Source organism: Arctopsyche grandis, chromosome 8 (assembly GCF_051622035.1).
Source record: "Arctopsyche grandis isolate Sample6627 chromosome 8, ASM5162203v2, whole genome shotgun sequence".
NCBI lineage: Eukaryota > Metazoa > Arthropoda > Insecta > Trichoptera > Hydropsychidae > Arctopsyche > Arctopsyche grandis.
In genome coordinates, this window is record NC_135362.1 from 26,863,058 (window position 1) to 26,884,047 (window position 20,990).

General features: G+C 34.7%; 1 protein-coding gene across 1 annotated transcript in view; it reads right to left on the reverse strand.

The window, feature by feature from the left end:
• LOC143915913 (uncharacterized) overlaps positions 1–20,598 on the reverse strand; it is a 35,263-nt gene extending 14,665 nt beyond the window's left edge. Inside the window, exon 1 of the mRNA XM_077436734.1 lies at positions 20,088–20,598. The gene's annotated coding sequence lies outside the window, so the exon portion shown is untranslated. The remainder of the gene's footprint in view (positions 1–20,087) is intronic.
• Between the last annotated feature and the right edge of the window lie 392 nt (positions 20,599–20,990).

Genomic DNA, 20,990 nt, shown 5'->3' on the forward strand with positions numbered 1-20,990 from the left:
TAATAATTCAAGTAATTGGGTAAACCGGAACTGAAACTGGAATTGGAATCGATATAACCCTTTATAACTCTTAATAATTGTAAAATTTGTGAAATCTCCATACTTGTCGATGCAATCTTACATATGTGCATTCATATATGTACATATATACCATAGTTTGCATGTTGAAGAAAGAATAAGATGTACATAAGTGCGAAAGCATGATTGGCGATGTATAATTTGGATTTAGAGGAGGATTGGGAACAAGAGGAGGGTTTTTCTGCATGCACGTGCTCCTGCAAAAGTGTAGGGAATTTAAATAGAGGATATACATACGTCTGTTTCATCAACTTTGGAAATTCATTCGACAGAGTGGAACATGATGGATTAATCCATGCACTAAAACACACTGGAATAAATGCAAAGGATATCGCCCTTTTGAAGAATACTGGAATCAATCTGCTGTCGTGAAGGAAGTTCGTCGTCCATGCTTTTCAATATGTATTCGGAAATGGTGTTCAACCACGCAGTCGATATTCGAATAGAAGTGCGAATAGTAATTAATAATATCCGTTTTGCTGATTATATGGTAATACTGAATGAGAGTGCCGAAGACATGCAATCGTTATTTATTTTTATTTTTTACTAGCTGAACCCGGCATGCGTTGCAATGCCAGAATAAGGCATGCAGTTCCCGTTCCCGTTTCAAGTGATGGTTGGAGATCAAATAACGTGTCTTCAAAGCCGTGACGTCATAAACCAACTGGTAACGTGGTTACCAACGAACAAATTTCCTTGACTACACAATGGCGCTTCAAACTTTCGCATCGGTAAAATCGTAATTAATTTAAGCTAAATTAATCGTAATTAAGTTCCCTCTCCCGTTGCGTTCCCGTCCCGGTCCCGTTTCAAGTGATGGTTGGAGCTCAAATAACGTCTCATCAAAGCCGTGTCGTAAAAAACCAGCTGGTTATCGTCGTTGCCAACAAACAAATTTCCTTGACTACACAATGGCGCTTCAAACTTTCGCATCGGTAAAATCGTAATTAATCGTAATTAATTTAAGCTAAATTAATCGTAATTAGGTTCCCTTTCCCGTTGCGTTCCCGTTTCAAGTGATGGTTGGAGCTCAAATAACGTCTCATCAAAGCCGTGTCGTAAAAAACCAACTGGTTATCGTGGTTGCCAACAAACGAATTTCCTTGATTACACAATGGTGCTTCATACTTTCGCGTCGATAATACGAATTACGTATATTATTATTAAGAGGTTTTTTCCCGTTTTTTTTTCTTTATCTTCCCGGATATACAACAAATCCTGAAAGTTCCATCGTATTCGGTTCAATGGCTTAGGAGCCTATTCAAGACAGACAGACAGGCAGACAAACATTCAATTTTATATAGATAGATTATATTCAATCATTCTATGTACACTCGTCATTACAGATCGCTCCAATGCGACGAGTCTACTACACAGATCAAGAAACACATCAAATTATCTACATAATTCGAAATTATACATGACATCTATGGTCATTATTGTTCGCAATCGACCAATCGTGTCAAAGTGGGATCTGTTCATTAATATTAAAAAGACAAAATCAATGATTGTTTGCAAAGAAAAGACGGACCCATTAAACTTGAGTGTGCGCGGACGGACATATTATTGAACAGGTCGAACACTACAAATACCTAGGAGCAATAATCAATACGGATGTCAGTTCTGAAATGGAGATAATTTTTTGAACAACGTTAGTCCTATCGAACTGAAACTTAGTATTGGTTACTGAAATTCATATCGATACGACGTAAATTTTTTTCAAATTTTTAAGTTGACCGGAAATGGTACCTACCCTTATAGATGTACTTTTTTTTTAAGTTTTTGAATTCAACTATCACCCAAAGCGCTAACCGAATCATACTGTATTTTTACTTTTATAAATAGAAATTATAAATTTAAACCTTAATATTTTTTTTGTTTAGCCACATTGAAGACTTGGAACTACTTTGTAATGTCAATATGCCAAAATTGTTGAAAAAAAAAGAAATTTTTTCATGTTCTACTTTTTAATGCCACTTTTAATATATTTTCATCAAAAATAAGATATTTATTTTTATACTAGCTGAACCCGGCATGCGTTGCAATGCCAAAATAACACATGCAATTCCCGTTCCCGTTCTCGTTCTAACTCCCGTTCCTGTTCCCATTCTCATTCCGGTCCCATTTGTCGGAAAAACGCATGCAGTTCTCGTTCCAGTTCCCGTTCTCGTTCCCGTTCCCATTTTTCGGAAAAACACATTGGTCGCGACGCGAAAACATTTGAAATTATAGCGTTGCAATGACACTCCCGTTTTTACCGTTTCCGCTCCAGTTTTTTCCCGTTTTTTTTTCACAGTAATCTTCCCGGACATGCATACAACAAATCCTGAAAGTTAAATCGTAATCGTTTCAGTGGCTTAGGAGCCTATTCGAGACACACACACACAGACATTCATTTTTATATATATACATATATAGATACGACGATTTGATAAGCTTAGAAAAATTGTCAAAATTAATAATTCATTATGTTTTTTGTATAAAAAATATAATATATAAAATGAAAAAATATATGGTGAATAATTTTCATAATCAGCAAAGGTTAAACGATTATTATATACAAAAAGCAACCTTTGAACATTTTTTCAGCCTTTTTAATGAGCAAAAATAATAATAAAATTATAATGAATAATGAATTACATTATCTTCCAGTACAGTTTTTCGATGAATATTTTACACGAATTTTTTCCATCATATTCGCAATTATTAATGACGACCTTTCGTAATGACGGCTTATATTTTCTCGTCTGGAAAATGTATCGTATTTTTTTCCACGACACTCACGCTATGTATCTTGGCCGAAATTAATTTTTCCACATCGAATTTTCCGTCGGAAAATTCTCTCCGCCTACTACTTGACACACACGTTTTTTCATTTCCAAATAGCGTTTTGTATATAGCAGACGTATTCAATTGAGCTGTATATTTTTTATTCCAGCACTTGTACGTGTGGGTATAGCCATCAATTTCATCGAGGCTTCGGTATGCTGATATTAAATTCCAGCGTTCACGAGACGTTCGCCATTCAGAGGAAAATTCACGACCTCAATGAAAATTATAGGTCAGACCGATACAACGGAATGTGGTGAAAGAATACGCACATGTGTACATATATGTACACCAAAATTAAATACCTCACTCGTTATATAATTATGGCGGTTACGCAAAATTTTCCGCTATGTTACCTTAATAACAACCTGTTGCTCGTTCCGCTCAACGTTTCCCCCTCTCAAATTTTTCCTGGAAACGTGCCTTCGCATGAATTTTCATTTGCGTAAGCCTTCAGGTAACGCTCTCTAAGGTTGAAAGGACGTAAATGAGTTTCATATTACGCCAGTCGAGCCTTCACTGGATGAGAGTTGAGCTCGCCAGTGAATTAATGGGACAATTTCATGGGCCGGGTTTTGTATCGTACATATACAATATAAGTCGCTTAGTCGGCTATAGTGAATACATACATATGTATATATGCAGGGATGTAGAAAGAGGGGGGGGGGGGTAAATGGTATAAAATCCTTGGGCCTAACTACTTTTAACTCTTGCCTTACTGTGCTAAGAAAACCCGCTAGCTACTGTGCCGGACTCCAAGTGTCCAGTTGAAAATGTGAGTTCGAGCAGACGGCGTACGGACAACTTGTGTTCCGTACGCTCCGCTGAACCACCACGTGCAAATTTTACATTTCAATAAACTACATCAAACCATTATCGAAGTCTTTTCCATGATGGTCACTTCGAACCGGACACCAGTAACCTAGGCCACAACACCAAACGGACAAACCAATAGGAAAAAACGTGGTCGAGAAAAAATGGATGTCAATTAAGAAATCGGTATCGTTCCTTTGTTACTATCCATACCTTTCCAATACTAATAACATGTTTGCTTCTATTTCAGCAATATATTGATTGATGTACAGAGGTACATGACCGCGTGATTGACGCAGAAAATATATAAATAAAAACATAACCTACAAAGACGCATGGGACACAGAGGTAATCCAAAATTATCGGAACGATCACATAAACATCGTAAAGGATATTCAAGTAAGTGAATGTATTCAATCTCAGGCAATCTGTTCAAAAGGCAATCATGTGGGTAGGTCAGTTTTAAAATATGTTTTAAAGTATAACAATTAATTAACGCGATTGTATAAAATAATATCGCGCTACGAAGGAATGTTTCATCGGTCGCATCGAATTTCGTATTAAAAGTGTAAAATCAGATGTAGTGTAAAATTAGCAAAGCACGTGGAGAATTATACTTGTAGCCCCAAAGTGGATTAAATCAAGTACATACCGGTATATTCATATCGGTAGATCTTTGTTTCTTAATGTGTGTAGAAACACCCTCCCCCCCCCCCCTTCCACGATAAATGTGGAATTATACTTGTAGCCCCAAAGTGGCTTAAACCAAGTACATACCGGTATATGCATATCGGTAGATCTTTGTTTCTTAATGTGTGTAGAAACACCCTCCCCCCCCCCCCTTCCACGATAAATGTGGAATTATACTTGTAGCCCCAAAGTGGCTTAAACCAAGTACATACCGGTATATTCATATCGGTAGATCTTTGTTTCTTAATGTGTGTAGAAACACCCTCCCCCCCCCCCCTTCCACGATAAATGTGGAATTACACTTGTAGCCCCAAAGTGGATTAAATCAAGTACATACCGGCATATTCATACATCGGTAGATCTCTTTGTTTCATAATGTGTGATGAAACAGTGGTGATTTAAAATAAATCACAAGACTTGTAGCCCCAAAGTGGTTTAAATCAAGCACCCACCAATTTAGGGTTGTAATTTCTTCCAAAATATGTTGGATAGATTCTGGTGATAATAGTTAAAGTAGAATATTAAGATTCACGGTTAATCATTGAATATTATTACCTTATCTCTACGAATAGTTCAATTGACAGCTATAGTAGAGAACAACTGTATTTATGAGACGAAATAGTGCAACTTTCTGAAACAAATGTCAAGTGCTGAAAACGAGGAAATAGAAGCTTCGACTTCCAAGTCGCATAAAGGTCGAAATCCAACTAGGGACGTAGAACCTATTAGAGACAGGTCAAGCTCTAGAATACATCAGACTCGAAGTCAGACTCAATCGATAGAAATATTAGCGAAGGAAAATAAAGTAGAAGTTATAATGACGTCAATAGAATTAAGGTATTCAGGCGCGGTACAAAGACTAAAAGGAAAAATAGATAAATCCTCCGAATTAGATGAAGGACAGTATCAAACCATTAAAGAAGCATACGATTATGTCCGAAAACTCCATTACGAGTATTTAGATAACCTTACAGACATACCGAAAGCGGCCAAAATAGACGAAGAGTACGATGCAATTACAATAACAGTTAAAAATCTTAAAGCAGCATTAGATTGCCAATCCTTTCAAGATAGTAAACTAAAGGTAGAGCAAGCAACAATTAAATTTGCTAGAGATAAGTTACCGACGTTAACCATTCCCACATTTCAGGGAGATCCATCTGAATGGCAATCGTTTCAACAAGCTTTTAAGAATATAATAGGAAACAAAACGGAATATTCGAATGTCACGAAATTGCAATATTTGCATCAATCCTTAATCGGTCCCGCTTTGGCAGCTGTATCAGGTTTAGATATTAGCTCAGACAATTACGAAATAGCTTGGAGTATTTTAGACAAGCAATATAATTTACCAAGACTTAATCTCAAAACTAGGATTAATTCACTTTGTGACTTAAAATTAATCACAAGAGAATCACATATCGAATTGAGAAATCTATTGAATCAGGTAACAGTGTGTATTAAAAACATTGAATCGTTGGGTTACGCGAGAGAAATTTTAGATCCATGGGTAACATGTTTAGTTCTAAGGAAATTACCTTTTAATATAGTAAGAGACTGGGAAATATCGCTGGTTAGCAGAGAAATGCCACCATATGAAAGTTTAGAGACATTCTTGCAGAATAGATGTAATGTATTACAATCTACTGCATCTGTAACTACGGTGAAGGAATTCCCTCATAGTCGTCAAAGAATCATGAGAACTCATGTCGCGAACAAAAACCCATCAAGTAAGGTAAACGCATGCGCATTCTGTCGAAATAATCATTTCATAGGCAAATGTGATAAATTCAAAGCAAAATCCAGTATGGAAAGAAATGAATTCGTTAAATCTAATAACATGTGTTTTAAATGTTTAAATTCATCGCATAAGATAACAAATTGCAAGTCTAACTATAATTGCTTAAGGTGCAAACAAAACCATCACACTTTGTTGCATCAGGACGATACATTTAGTTCCAATAATACGGGAAGGAAGTCAATTAATGCTCATTCTACTCATTTCTCTCAAAGGGAGATAATTTTACCGACGGTACAAGTAGACATTATAACGTCCAATGGAACGGTCGTTAAGGGTCGCACATTATTAGATTCCGGCTCACAAGTCAACTATGTTACCACATCTTTCGCTAAGAAGAATAACTTCAAATTAGAGAAAATCTCTCAAAAAATTGTAGGTATCGCTAATCAAGAAAGTAGCATTCGTCACATCACCAAGGTGACCATAAGGTCTTCAACCACTAATTACTCAACCAAAGTGTTGTGTTTGGTATTACCAGAAATTACTGGCGAAATTCCAACTGTGAAACTGGATCAACAGTTAATTTCAATACCAGCGGGAATTAAGTTATCAGATCCCCTTTGGAATAAACCGACGCCAATCGATTTCTTGCTCGGCGCCGAGATTTGCGTTCATGCTATGAAAGCAGGAACCATCCAGTTAGGAAAAGGTATGCCTATCTTAAAGGATACCGAATTCGGATGGACAATAGTTGGTCCATATCCCGAAGTAAATAATGCTCCAGGGAAGAGCCACATAGGCTTAAGTCAATTAGACAGTCACATTCAAAACTTTTGGATGATCGACCAGGTTCCTATGGTAAAACATCAATCTCTTGAGGAGAAAAGATGTGAGGAACATTTCCAAGCACACACATCACGAGATAAAAACGGTAGATTTTGTGTAGCTTTACCATATAAAAATTCCCCGGTAGTATTAGGAAGTTCATTGCACATTGCGGAGAAAAGACACAAAACTTTGGAAAGACGTTTTTTAGCCAATAATAATTTAAAAATGGAATACAATAAAGTTTTAGAAGAGTACATAAATTTAGGACATATGTCAGAGTGTGAACCTCCGGAGGCACATGAGGTTCATTGTTATTTACCTCATCACGTCGTGGTTAAGGAGTCTAGCCTTACCACTAAATATCGTGTAGTTTTTGATGCGTCCGCAAAGACAACGTCTAATATCTCACTAAATAATATTTTGATGGTGGGACCTAGTGTCCAATCAGATTTGTTAAGTTTACTACTCAACTTTCGACTCCATAAATACGTGATTACTGCGGATATTAAGCAGATGTACCGACAGATTCAAATAGCAGAGAAAAATAAAAATGTACAATTAAATCATAATTCGTTATGGTGGGACGGCCCTAGTTGGTTGAAATTAGATGAATCACGATGGCCTCGAAGACCTCCTGAGATCACAATAGATCTTCCAGAGAGAAGGGTAGTCACTAACGCTACCCTTGTGAGGGAAAATAATTAGATAGATAAATATTCTCATCTTCCAAGACTCCTTCGAGTTTTATCATATGTTCGTCGGCCACTAAGGAATAAACAATTAAACGTTAAAGAAAATAACGAACCGTCCGCTTTAGAATTAAAAGATGCTTTAAATAATTTGATAAGGTTATCGCAAATGGAATCATTTCCATTGGAATATCGTTTGCTGAGCAAGGGACATCCAATTCCCAGTAGCAGTAAATTAGCTAAATTGTCCCCTCTATTCCACGAGAATTTAATTTGTGTTGGAAGTAGACTTCCTCTGGGAACAACTCTATCAACGTCACCCATTATCTTGTCAAATAAGCATAAACTTACACACATGATTGTCCGAGATGCGCACTTGAAATATATTCACTTGGGTACTCAAGCCTTACTGTCGTTATTGCGGCAGACCTATTGGCCATTGGCCGGACATAATACTGTCAAAGGAGTGGTGCGTTCATGTGTCATTTGTTTCAGAAATAAACCACTGTCACACAATAGATTAATGGGATTACTCCCGCTTGAACGTACCACTGCGAATTTTCCTTTCAGTCATGTGGGGATAGATTTCGCAGGACCTTTTCCTGTGAAGAGTGGTTGCAATAAGAATTCTAAGATAATTAAGGGTTACGTTTGTGTCTTTGTGTGTTTTTCCAGTAAGGCAGTTCACTTGGAACTTGTCGGAGACTTAACGAGTTCAAATTTCTTAAATTGTTTAAGAAGATTCGTAGCCAGACGTGGCAGGCCCAATACGATATATTCCGACAATGCTACTAATTTTGTCGGTGCAAGTCGTGAACTCGTTAATTTAGTAAAATTAATTTACGAACGTCCTCATGAGGAGAAGCTACTACGGTATGTAGCCTCCGAAGGGATTCGTTGGAAGTTTAACCCGCCAAGGGCGCCTCACATGGGAGGGCTGTGGGAAGCAGCGGTTAAATCCATGAAGATTCATTTAAACAAGGTGTTAAAGGCCACCACCTTAAATTTCGAATCATTTTGTACGGTATTGACTCAAATAGAAGCTTGCATGAATTCCCGTCCTCTTAGTCCCTTGTCTTCGGATCCACTAGACCTTTTACCCCTCACACCTGGACATTTCTTAATTGGCAGATCCTTACTCGCTCTTCCAATGGAGGTTAAATATAACACTAATGTCCATGCCAATCTGCTTCAGATACAATTGACCACAGCAGCATTTTGGAAACGTTGGTCGGCGGAATACTTACATTCTTTGCAGTTACGACACAAATGGAAGAAGGACTCGAGCAACAATCTGAGTGTGGGTCAAATGGTCCTGTTAAAGGAGGAACACATGCTGCCAACCCGATGGGTCTTGGGTCGAATCACTAAATTGTATCCCGGACCAGATGGCAGAGTTCGAGTCGTCGACGTCTTTACTGCCAGCGGAGAGTTTCGTCGGTCCAGTCATCTAGTGGCGCCATTGCCGATTCTACCACAAGGACCACTTGACAGGAAGGAAGATCAGCAAGAGGGAGGAGAAACAGCAGCTTCAATTCCGTCAACTTCGGTAGCTTAGTTTAACCCGAAGACACTACCCCCAACTCATATTACTTATTAGATGTAATCATGAGTTTAAATCATTCAATGTTAATAGTAGTACTCCGTAATTCACTTTAATTGTGTTGTGTGTATAATTTAAGCTATTTTCATTTTAACATTCGGCAGTATATATCTCCGAATTTAATCTAATCATTTTGTCTTTATAATATAAGACTTGTCTCATGTCATCACTCGGAAGGATTATATCCGAGTTTAAAATAAACTGTTCAAATTTGACAGTTAAAATTAGATTCATGATTTGTTAATGTTAGTCTCCAAGCCACACTTAATGGAGCATCTTAAATTATTTCATGTCTACTTAATTATAACCTGCCGGGAGTCATCCGCAGGTCTTATGTTTCTTGTTATGAAAACATAAGTTAACTCTTACTGTTTATAGTATTTATGTGAATCATAGAATAAGTAAATATTATAATACTGAACATTTCGATGTTTAACGTAGAGACATCTATAATCATAGTTCGCCTTCATTTCCTGCTTGTAGGAATGAATGAATGACTTTCCAATTTACTTTTAATTTAGCAATGTTTGTGCTACTTGTTGATGAAATCAAGTTAACTTAGGAGCATTACACTCACTAATCAAGTTTAGTTGATCGGTAATAGCTGATCTGTCTTGACAACTGTAACAGTGTCAACATTGTATTGTCTAAGTTAACATCAAGATGAGGAATGCTTAAGTTTTAAACCATATACAGTCCACTCTCTCTTCTTTAAAGTAAACTTATCTTGTAATGCTTATTCACAGCTTCAAAGGAGATTTCAAAAATTTTAATGTAAATAGAAACAACATTCACCAGAGGTATACCTATAAGTTGAAATATTACTGAACCAATAAATTGATTTTATCCTCACACTGGATGAGGCAAAGGTTTCATTATTCACCCTCTATTTAATTATTTTAAGAGCTATGATTTATTGTAAACGACTCGTCAGTAATGCTGTAACTCTGTAGAATAACTGTATTGTTCAACAGTTTTCCTATGTGGGACTATGTTCCGACTTTTGTAATGACGTGTGGCAAACAGTCTTATTAACTGATTGTCGATTGGCATTATTGACGAGTTGGCATTAGTGTCGGCCCAAGCGGAAATACGCGACGGTCGACAGAGTCAGCGAGCAGACGGCGTTCGGACAGCTTGTGTTCCGTACGCTCCGCTGGCCCACCACGTGCAAATTTTACATTTCAATAAACTACATCAAACCATTATCGAAGTCCTTTCCATGAGTTAAAATAATGCAAAATCAGCGAGGTTAATTATTGTAATTAGCCATAAAAATCATTTTATCGTGTATAATAAGTATACGAATAAGTGCAAGAAATGGAAAAAAAAAATACGGCTGTAACACAGATGTCGTTCCAAGGCGGATATCATTCTCACACTGGCCGTTGAGCGTAGCACGTACTGAATTCCTCTTCTCTCTCGCATCTGTGAGGCACGTGTACAAGAGAATTTCCGCAAAAATATTTATTTCTGTTGATGTTTTTATTTCGTAATGGCATAATTCGAATTATAGACGTTTTGACGAGGAATTCATAAAATATGAAGACCCTTGTTTCAGTATATTTGGAGAAATAAAATTAAGTATAAGTCCTGGTCACTTTTTATCTATCACAGTGCGACAAGTGTTAAGGGCCTGGTCCCAAATGGTCAGCGGTTAAAGCGAAGCCTGCTAATTCCCGCCTGCCCAGCGGTGACGAATTCGTCGACAAAATTTCCCATGAAGAGTCAAATATATGACCGACAAAAAAAAACAAAACTTCATCTATTGTTACTACGTATGTACATACATAGATAAAGTAAAAAAAAAAATATATATATATATATATATATATATATATATATATATATATATATATATATATATATATATATATATATATATATATATATATATATATATATATATATATATATATTTGCCCGTCAAATAAATTAATTTTGGAAAATTTTACGGTTAATATAACAGCATAGATAATTTTAATTATTCTTTTTTTTGGTCACGAAATTAAATTTTCCCCCGAGCCAGAATTTTCTCTCGGCGCCTATATATATACATATGTACATACATATATATCTGTAAATGTTTTGAGAAAAAAATAAATCTAAAATTATTTGAGACAAAAATGTATGTACATACATATATACATACATATATACAGATATTTTAAATCGGTTTGATAAATTATATGTAGGTACATTAAATATAATATAATTCATGATCTTTCAAAGAAAAGTTTGTCATTTTAATTAAACTTTTACTGTATTTCGACTAAAAGAATGGAAAAATTTCTTGAATTATTATTAATTTGTTATATTATATAAAAAAATATCTGGCAAGAATTATAAATTATGTGAAAAATATGAATTTTCCTTATAATGAACTTAAAAAGAAAACTTCTAATATTATGTCTTGAAAATATTACACGTTCTGAAACTTTTATAAAATTTTCAGTACATATTGAGTTTTTCTTCAACTAAAAACATACATACATACATATGAATGTATGCCTCAAGGTATAGGTAGAAATTAATGAGATGTTCCATTTTCTCTTCATTAAACTGTAACGCTTCTTTATTATCTATATATTTTATATTTATTGTACCTCAATATTTGTCTATGTATGTAATTACATAAAGCAATATACATACATACCTACATTCAAATCTGTATCTTTTGCCCACAATTTCATTAGAAAACGACCTCCAGACAAATATAAATAGCATTTCAACAATAAAAGCAACGAAAAACCAACCGTCACCTTTATATAAGAAAAACTAAAACAATTCAAACGTTGGATAAAATTATAATATAATAGAAAGCAGAAAATGAAAACAGACCCCGCACAGAAATATAATGTGACAAACGAAAAAACTACACGTCACATTTAACCAAAACATTATAGGACACTTTTCGGGCTTTGAATAGCACATATTCCTCTTTCCAACAATGGCAGAGCACGATTACTCGTTTTGTCCACTCATATTAAACCCTAAAAGTGTCACATTTGTTGGAAAAAGTTCCAGAAACACTAATTTTGACACATCACGTGTAATGGGCAAAATACCATAACGGAGATTCGGTTAAAATATACATAGCCAGCAGTTTGGCTTAGTGGTAGCGTATATATTTAGCACCACTGAGGTCAAAAGTTCGAGTCCTCGCCATCTGCTGGTTAGATTTGGGGGTTTTGTGACTCCAAATCGATCGTTTTTCTATCAGAGTTTGCCAATTTTATCTGATCATTGCTGAAACGGTTCCTGAAAATTGGTATTACATCTATTCCTGTTGTCACAAAATCTGCCTGTGTATAATTTGTAATAATTATACACAGTAATCTGAAATCTATAGATATCTCTATAATTTCGTATTTATTATATGTATAAAAATGGTACACAAAAAAAAATGTAAAAATAATCCATAGATGTCTCTATGATTATTATTTCTGATTAATTGTTATATGCTATATATTCTGATTGTATATGTATTACTGTATTTCTGATTTCTGATTTATATATTCTGTATTTCGTTAACGTACACCCGTCGCATTGGAGCAAATCTGTAATTGATTTGTAACAATAAAAAATAAAAATAAATAAAAATATTATGTATATAAACAAAAGCATATTTTCACTCAACTTTAATGAATTGAATGACGTTGTCCAAGTTGGTGAAAGGATAGGAAAAAAGTAGAAAATAGAAACTTTATAGAAAATTTTGCATGATCTCAATGTTATATGTAGTAGTATGATATAATATACTGAATTTTGTGGTTCTTAAACGAAAATAATTGATTTCAATAGCGGAAAAGCAAACAAATGTCCATTTTTTATATCGTGAAATATCCAGCGATGCCCGGCGTTGCTTGGGTGGAGAAAAACTTTAAAGGAAAAATCATTCAAAGAGTTCTTCCGAAACTACATAATGCCAGCAGCATAGCTCGATCGTTGAGCTTCTGCTTAGCGTCGAGAGGCGCCGGGTTCGATCCCATGAGCTGACCTCGAATGAAAAGTATTTTTCCGAATATATATGTAGTGCTGCTGGTCAGACCTGGATTTGTGACTCCAGATCGATTATTTCCTATCGATTTAATTGTTGAAACGGTTCCTGGTAAAATTGGCTAAATATCTTTCCTATCAACTATGTCACCACTATTTGAGATTGATTTACAATAAAATTTATGTACAATTCATAGATGTCTCGTTAATTTGCGAGTTTTTCAGTGTGTCGTAATTAAGCGACTTGTATAATAAAAAATGCTGCAATGTTTGTATTTGGCCAGGAAGGCGCATTGGGGTTACCTGTAAGGCCTTCCTGTTATATATGTAAAAAATAAATAAATAAATAATACACGTTTTAAGTTAAGGTACCGCGGAACAGTATACCAAATTCGGAGGTCGTACTCATGTTGAAAACTGTTGATTTTGCACAGCGGATAAATCTTTCATTTGTATATACATAGGTGCATATGAATGTATGTGAGACTTAGTTTTAATCCAGAAGAAGGCACGCATGAATGATTAGGTTGCATGCATGAGTTGAAGAATGGACTATGGTTAAGTTGCCGTTTTGTACATGTAACGACAGTTCTTTGTGGCGCTCCGTGAAATTGTAAATAATGTTGTAAGCCGCCCATGGAGTTTCATTTTACACAACTGTCTATGTCTCCTGACAACCAGATCCAACATTTATAAGACAACATTTACATATGTAGATTAGTCGAATTGCCCGTTGTTTCTCGGGCTGGTGAAAGTTAAAATTTATACGAGATAGTATGAAAAAAAAGCAACTGTTATAAGTAGAGCCCGGAATCTGAAGGGGCCGGAAACGTGCCACCTGTTCAATTGTTGTAAATGTTCAATTCAATTCAATTCACCTATTGTTCAATTGTTGTAAATGCTTTGTAAAAAAGGTTCGGCAAACCTTTAACAATGCATTTACAATCTTTGAACAATAAACAGCCCCTTCAGATTCCGGGCTCTAGTTATAAGTTATGATAGTTGCTTTTTTTTCATAATATCCCATATAAATTTTAACTTTTAACTACGTAAAATTTTAAGTTGCCAATTGGTGCCAGTTGTCATCGCGTCGATCTAACGGTCGATTGTAATGAAATTTTGATGATATCGTTAGTGATTAAATCTATTTAGCGTCATGACGAAGACATTTACTTGCTTTAATGAGCGTTAACCCTTCCCTCCCCCCCGTATGTGGTTCCAATGGTTCGAAATCAGCTGCGAAAACACATTTAGTTAAACTATGTAATAATAAATGAGAGTAAAAATAGTTACTGTTAGAACTGTTTAATTATTTAGCCTGTAATATGTGAAGGGGCGGTAGAAAGACGTGCTTAGATAGCTAGCTGTTATGGCTTTGATCTGATACAAGATTTTGATGTAATTTTTAATGATTTTTTGATGATTACATTACTTTAGCTTCATGTCAGAGAAATTAGCTTACTCGAATGTTAGCTAAACCCCGTATGTCGGTAAGATATCAAAGCGACCTGAAGAGTGGATGTGATTTAAAATCGTCCATCCAATCCTTTCCAAAACAATTTTATAATACGAGCTAAGCTAGAGTATCCTCAAATACATGTATGTATATATTATATACTTATATATAAGATAGAAGGTTCTGTGATTATTCTGCAATTGTACAATATGATCAAAATGACGACAATATGGTCAAAATTATAGCATTTTTTAAACTCGTCTATTACGATTATTTTTCACCATCATACTGGCGGATTTGATTTGAATATACATATACATATATTGTTGACCAAACCGCGCAAAATAGCAACGTTTCAAAACGATCGGAAGAATGAAGGATATAAAATACAAATGTTGTCAGACGAACGAGCGAAGGCAAACATAGAAGAAGCTTGTAAAAAGCGATTTCGCACATGTCACTAAAATCTCGTTCATGAAACATCTGCCACCTGAAAATTCCATCTATCATACTAACAAGAACTCGAGTACCAGATATTCCGTATTCGCGATTTTCCGTATTCGCAACGATGTAATCCGTTTACCAAGATATATGTATGATAGAAATGGATATGTAGAATGCATGTTTCAAATTAAATGAAACTGTAAATTTACATAGCGGACAAACAAACACATCCCTATTTACATTTTAGAATTACCCAGCATTGCTCAGGTTGATGAAAGTTGAAAAAAAAAAACCTATCCGAGGACTTCGAGCATTTCCGAAACCCGTCTAGTATGAATTAAAAACAGTGGATTTACAAAGAAACATGTACCTAGATAGTTCCACTACAAGGAGAAAACTTTTATGTAACACATATGGTTTATATTACATGTTTCAAGTACATATAATATGTATATGGATATGAAGGCTTAGTGCTAGTTACATAGTTTCGTATCCCTGCCACGTAATCGAATACGGTTTACGGGCTTCGGCTAATCTGTTTATCGCGAAATATTATTATAACCCGAAACGCTGAAATGACATTACTCTGGGGGGATGTTATGTTTATCCGTCGTTTATGATCGTTTTCGTTACGTATAATGTAATAAAGGGTGTGGGGTCGTTGCGATAATGTCAAGTAGTGGTTATTCGGGATGAATAATGATGAGAGAAATCATGTTTGTATGGAAATAATATAAAAAAAATTCCAGTAATTTTCATTTCGACAGTAACCTTTCGCAGGCTTTTATATTATTTGAGCAAATTGTTGATTTTCCGCAGAACGTTAGCCCGGTTAAATATTAATCTTTCTCATCAAATAATTGTCCTTTCTTTCATTTTTTATGTCTCGTTGAAACAGCAGACGTAAAACCACTTACAAACTCACCCTTTTGAAATAATGAATAATTACACAAAGGAAGTCGAATAGACGATTAGTAACTTAAAAGTGAACATTTAAAATACTAATCGTCTATTCGACTTCCTTTGTGAAAAATTTAATATTCATTCTTAAGAGGGCTGTACACCCGAAACCTTAATTTTTTTGCCGTCCCTTTCTTCGATATATATATTGAGTGAATGCGACAATATTTATCAATATATATATTGAGCGAATGCGACAGTTGCGCTTCGACCAGATAATTCGTATTTTAAATCGACAAAATCGAGGTTTCGTATTCTCCAATTTTCTCCTCTGAAACTGGACCAATTTTTAAAAAAATTTCATCATCGGTATGAGAAAGATATTTTCTATGCAACTGTGCGCGTATTTTTTTTTAAATCGACCGTTAAATAAGCACGCTGGACTATTTTCGTGGGTGTAAGAGGCGATTTTATTGATGTTTGGCGGCTCCTAGCTCCTATAAAAAATAACTAATCAAAAAAATAAAAGCACAGATGTATGCCAATGGTAGATATCCATAGCATTTTAAAAAATAATTTCTCTAGTGCCATAATTGAGGAAGGAAGAAGTGTAATACGTTTGTATGGACAAGGCGCTGGTGTCCAGCCCTCTTAATATTGTTTTTTAAGCTAATTTTAATTTCTAGAACGTGCTTCAAACAGATCCTTATCAATTTTTGAAGACTTTAATATATATTTATAAAACCAGCAGCGTGGACTAATGGTTAGTGTATATGCTTTCGAACATAGTGGTCACGGGTTCGAGTCTCACTGATTGCTGTTGGCTAGACCTCGGTTTGTAACTCCAGATCGATCAGTTTGCCAATTTATCTGATTTTCATTGAAACGGTTCCAACAATTTAGCAACCTTTACCCATTTCTCGCAATTTTCGAGCTTTTAGCATCTCGAATTTTGCATATTCGTATAAAAAGCTGCAAATTTGTCCATAAATGTCTCGCAAATTGCGAGGTTTTCAACATCTTGATATTTGACGATTTATATATATATAAAAAATGTAAATTTATCCATAAATGTCTCTATGAAGCATTGTTAAAATTATTCTAAAACTTGTACATATATCGATGTTTGTAATTGGCCAGGAAGGGCAATGGGGTATACCTGTTAGGCCTTCCTGGTATATATGTATATGTACGTAAAATATTTTTAATACTCAGATTAGTAGCAGATTCACTTAAAGAGTTAAGCTGAATTTATTTTCTTATCATGATTTATGTTGATGAAATATTATGAAACTGAAAGCTTTTGAAATCATAATAATGAAATGAATGAAATAAAACGAACAGTGCACTGGTAGAGCTATTGAATGCCAGTAGAGAGGTCGTGGGTTAAAGTCCCGGCCAAATACGCTGCTGGCGAGATCTTGTAGTTGTTAAAACACAGATCGACCGCCTTCTGTTTGAATTTTCCAATATTTCTAGCTTAGTTGTTGGGATGGATCCAATAAATCGGTATTTTCCCCATTAGTTTAACGCAATTCGAGTTATTGGCGTCTCAAATTTCTTATAAATATTATACCTACATAATGTATTTCTCGCAAATTTTATGTGTATCAAAAAAAAATGTTGATTATCCAATAGATGTCTCTATTGTTTGTCCTGTTATGTTTGAAAATTGTTGGTACTTATGTACAAAAATAATCTAACCACTGGGGTAATTCCTGTCATGGTACATATGATGTACGTATGTAATAAAATATGGATAAAAAAATCTAGTTGAATATTCTATATATGTAGGTATCAGATTATATTGTCAGATTTCATTTGAATGCCCCAAAAAAAAAAGTCAGGAAAATATTGACATAAAACCGTAAAAATTAATTATATTATGAATTGCGTCGCAATATATTAGAATTCGTATATATAAAGTAATTTTATCAGTATGTGTTGGTTTATTATAACATGTATGTATATAATCTTAACAATGCTCTCGTATTATAATTATACTGTGGTTGAGTTGATTTTCAAAATTCGACGGTATATTAAAAGCGTATATACATACGTATTTGATGGGTGCGTGGGTTTTGGCTTTGTAACAGCTTAAATTAGTCCCTTCTAGAGAGATACAGATTCAAAATTCGGATTAAAAGCTAAAGTAGGCCTAATTGAGTCGTCTGCGTGCTGTATAATTTCTGTTAAATTTGTTAGAAGCAATTTAAAGCCTTTTAACTGGATTTAATAATGAACCCTTGAAGCCGAATTGTAGTTATTATAAAAGAATATAATGTGTAAGTGAAGGCTTCGGGGTACTTGGAGTAGAGACTCTCTTTAAAATTTGTTTTTCATTCTGTTCTCAAAGCTCTAGGGGGGTTTTACCTACGGCTTTTCTTAATTAAATGTAAACCAAGCACATCTTGGGATAAGGTAAGGTTTAATGTCGAGCGCTCTTAGTCCTTTTTGTATGAGAAGATGTTTGTATATTTGAGATTTTCTCCACTCGCTTTGTATTTGAATAGTAATAGGATTTTTCACAAAAGAAAAATGTTTTTATTTCCAAGTCTCTTTGTTTAAGATTTAATTTTTTTTTAATACGAAATATTTTAAACGGAAAAATTGCGTAATAAAGATTGGTACGTTGAAAATTTATTTTCTCATTTTTCCATTTAAAATGAGCAAGGTGTGTTCGTTCCCATCGCAAATGCTCTGCTCTATTGTCTCTTTGACAATATGCTATTATATTATACGTCTCCAATTATATGTATGTGCGTATTGTGGAATATTTATTAATCAAATTAGTGAAACCTTTCATTCGATTCAATAGACTCACGCTGGTTCAATTAAACTGTAAAAATCAGAATACATACGAAATTGAAATTCAAACATATAATTTGAGTATAAACCAATTATTTTTCCATCTGAATTCTTTTCAGCAGCAATCTATTGTATATACATATTTTGTTGTATACAAAAGCGCCTTTCTTACTTCAATGTGCATAGTAAGAGTAGCCTTCACAGTTTGTACATATTTGAATTATGATTTCAAGTGATGGAATATAGGTCAGCAATGTTTGGCTAATGTCCAAAGGTTACAATTATACTATGCATGTACGTATGTACAATTAGATGAATCTTGAATGTCTTCAATATTTAAACAAACACTGATAAGAAAACTTTTCATATACAAATTCACAGCTTTATACCTTTATTGTATGAAAAAACCAAATAATATATCGATTTAACAAACACAGCCAGTGATAAGATACGCCAATAGATAGGACAAAATTGCAAACGAAATATAAAAACCTGTGCATATATTAATTATAATAAAAGAGATATGAAGATGATTGGAGTTTGTTTGTATTTCGGTTATTTAACAATTAGAGAGAAATTCGTTGTATTATATTTGAAAATGGAACCAAACAAAACGGATTACCCTAAACCTAAAGTAATTATTAGAATATAGTAAATAGTCGTACTTGATTCTGATGAATAATATTACGTAATTATTATATTATATTATATATATTATTTTTGATGTATTGTAAATTAAAAGATTACAGAATTTGAATTATATATTGGAAATTAAATGTAATAAATGAACCGAATGAAATATAAAATTTTCTTTTGTTATTTTTTTCAACGAAATGCGTCTTCTTTTGTCTTGAACCGAAATTTGAATCAAAATTGTATTATTTCATTAGAAATTTGATTTACAATAAATAAACTAGTAATCATTTCAATAATTGGACAAAAGCTTTTTCTAAATTTTATTACAGTGATACCTGTAATGAAATTATGAAAAATATTTTAAACAATAAACATTTTTTAAAAACAACTATCCAAACATTTTTTAAATCTATTATAATAACCGTTTGAATTAAGTACTTTCAGTTGTATAATATTTCGACATGACACGGACATTAAAATTGTGCAAAATATTTGTTTATAAAATATCTAAACGCCCGTTTAACACGCCTTGCATATAAATTCCAAAGATTGTATCAACAATAATAACCTTACCTCAAAACATGTAGAGGAAAACTCGCTTTATTTGTAGTGGAGTGGCGCAGCGCACCCACGCACTCTGTCTAGCTTTCTGGTGGAAAAGCGCGATCCGATCCTCCGCTCTTTTTTCCGGATTTCGACTGATCGATAAGCGAACTGGAAAATATCAAAAGTTTTCGACGCGATGATCGGGAAAATCGCCGGGAAATCGCACTCGCTTGTCGCGCAGAAAATTTCCGAATCGGTGCCCCGACTTCGGACCCGCACTTCGCGACGATGTCGGGATATTTTCTGGATTGTTTTTCCGGCTTTTCCCCTCTTCCGGTGTCCGCGGTTCGCACCCCTCGAGCGCTTGTGGGTGTGTGGCCCGATCGGGGTGGAGGGGCGCCATTATATAAGTCTCTCCGACGGATCGATATAATGGAGCAGGGCCGAGACGTGCCACCCTGTCCGCGGTCCCATCGTTTGGGAAGCCGTGGCGATGTTTATGACACGTCTATCTCATCACCCGTCGTTATTACTCTTTGTGATTTTTTTCAAAGATTTATTTATTATTACATAAATCGCTTATTTTATCACGCTGATTGTTCGTACAGACGTATCACCAACAAAGCACATGCACAGTCTGTTAACTGACACCACACTTCAAAAAACAAACTAAAAAAAGGGGACACCTATAAGGGGAGGTCCCATTTCCGGTCAACTTAAAAATTTGAAAAAAAATTATATCGTGTCGATAAGAATTTCAGTAACCAATACTAAGTTTCAGTTCGATAGGACTAACGGTGTTCAAAAAATCCCCAAAATACACAGACACATTTTTTCTAGATCATGAAAACGTGATCAGTGATCGATTCCGAGTTCGAATTTTTGCATGATCACAAAAATTCATCTATTGTTACTACGTACATAGATAAT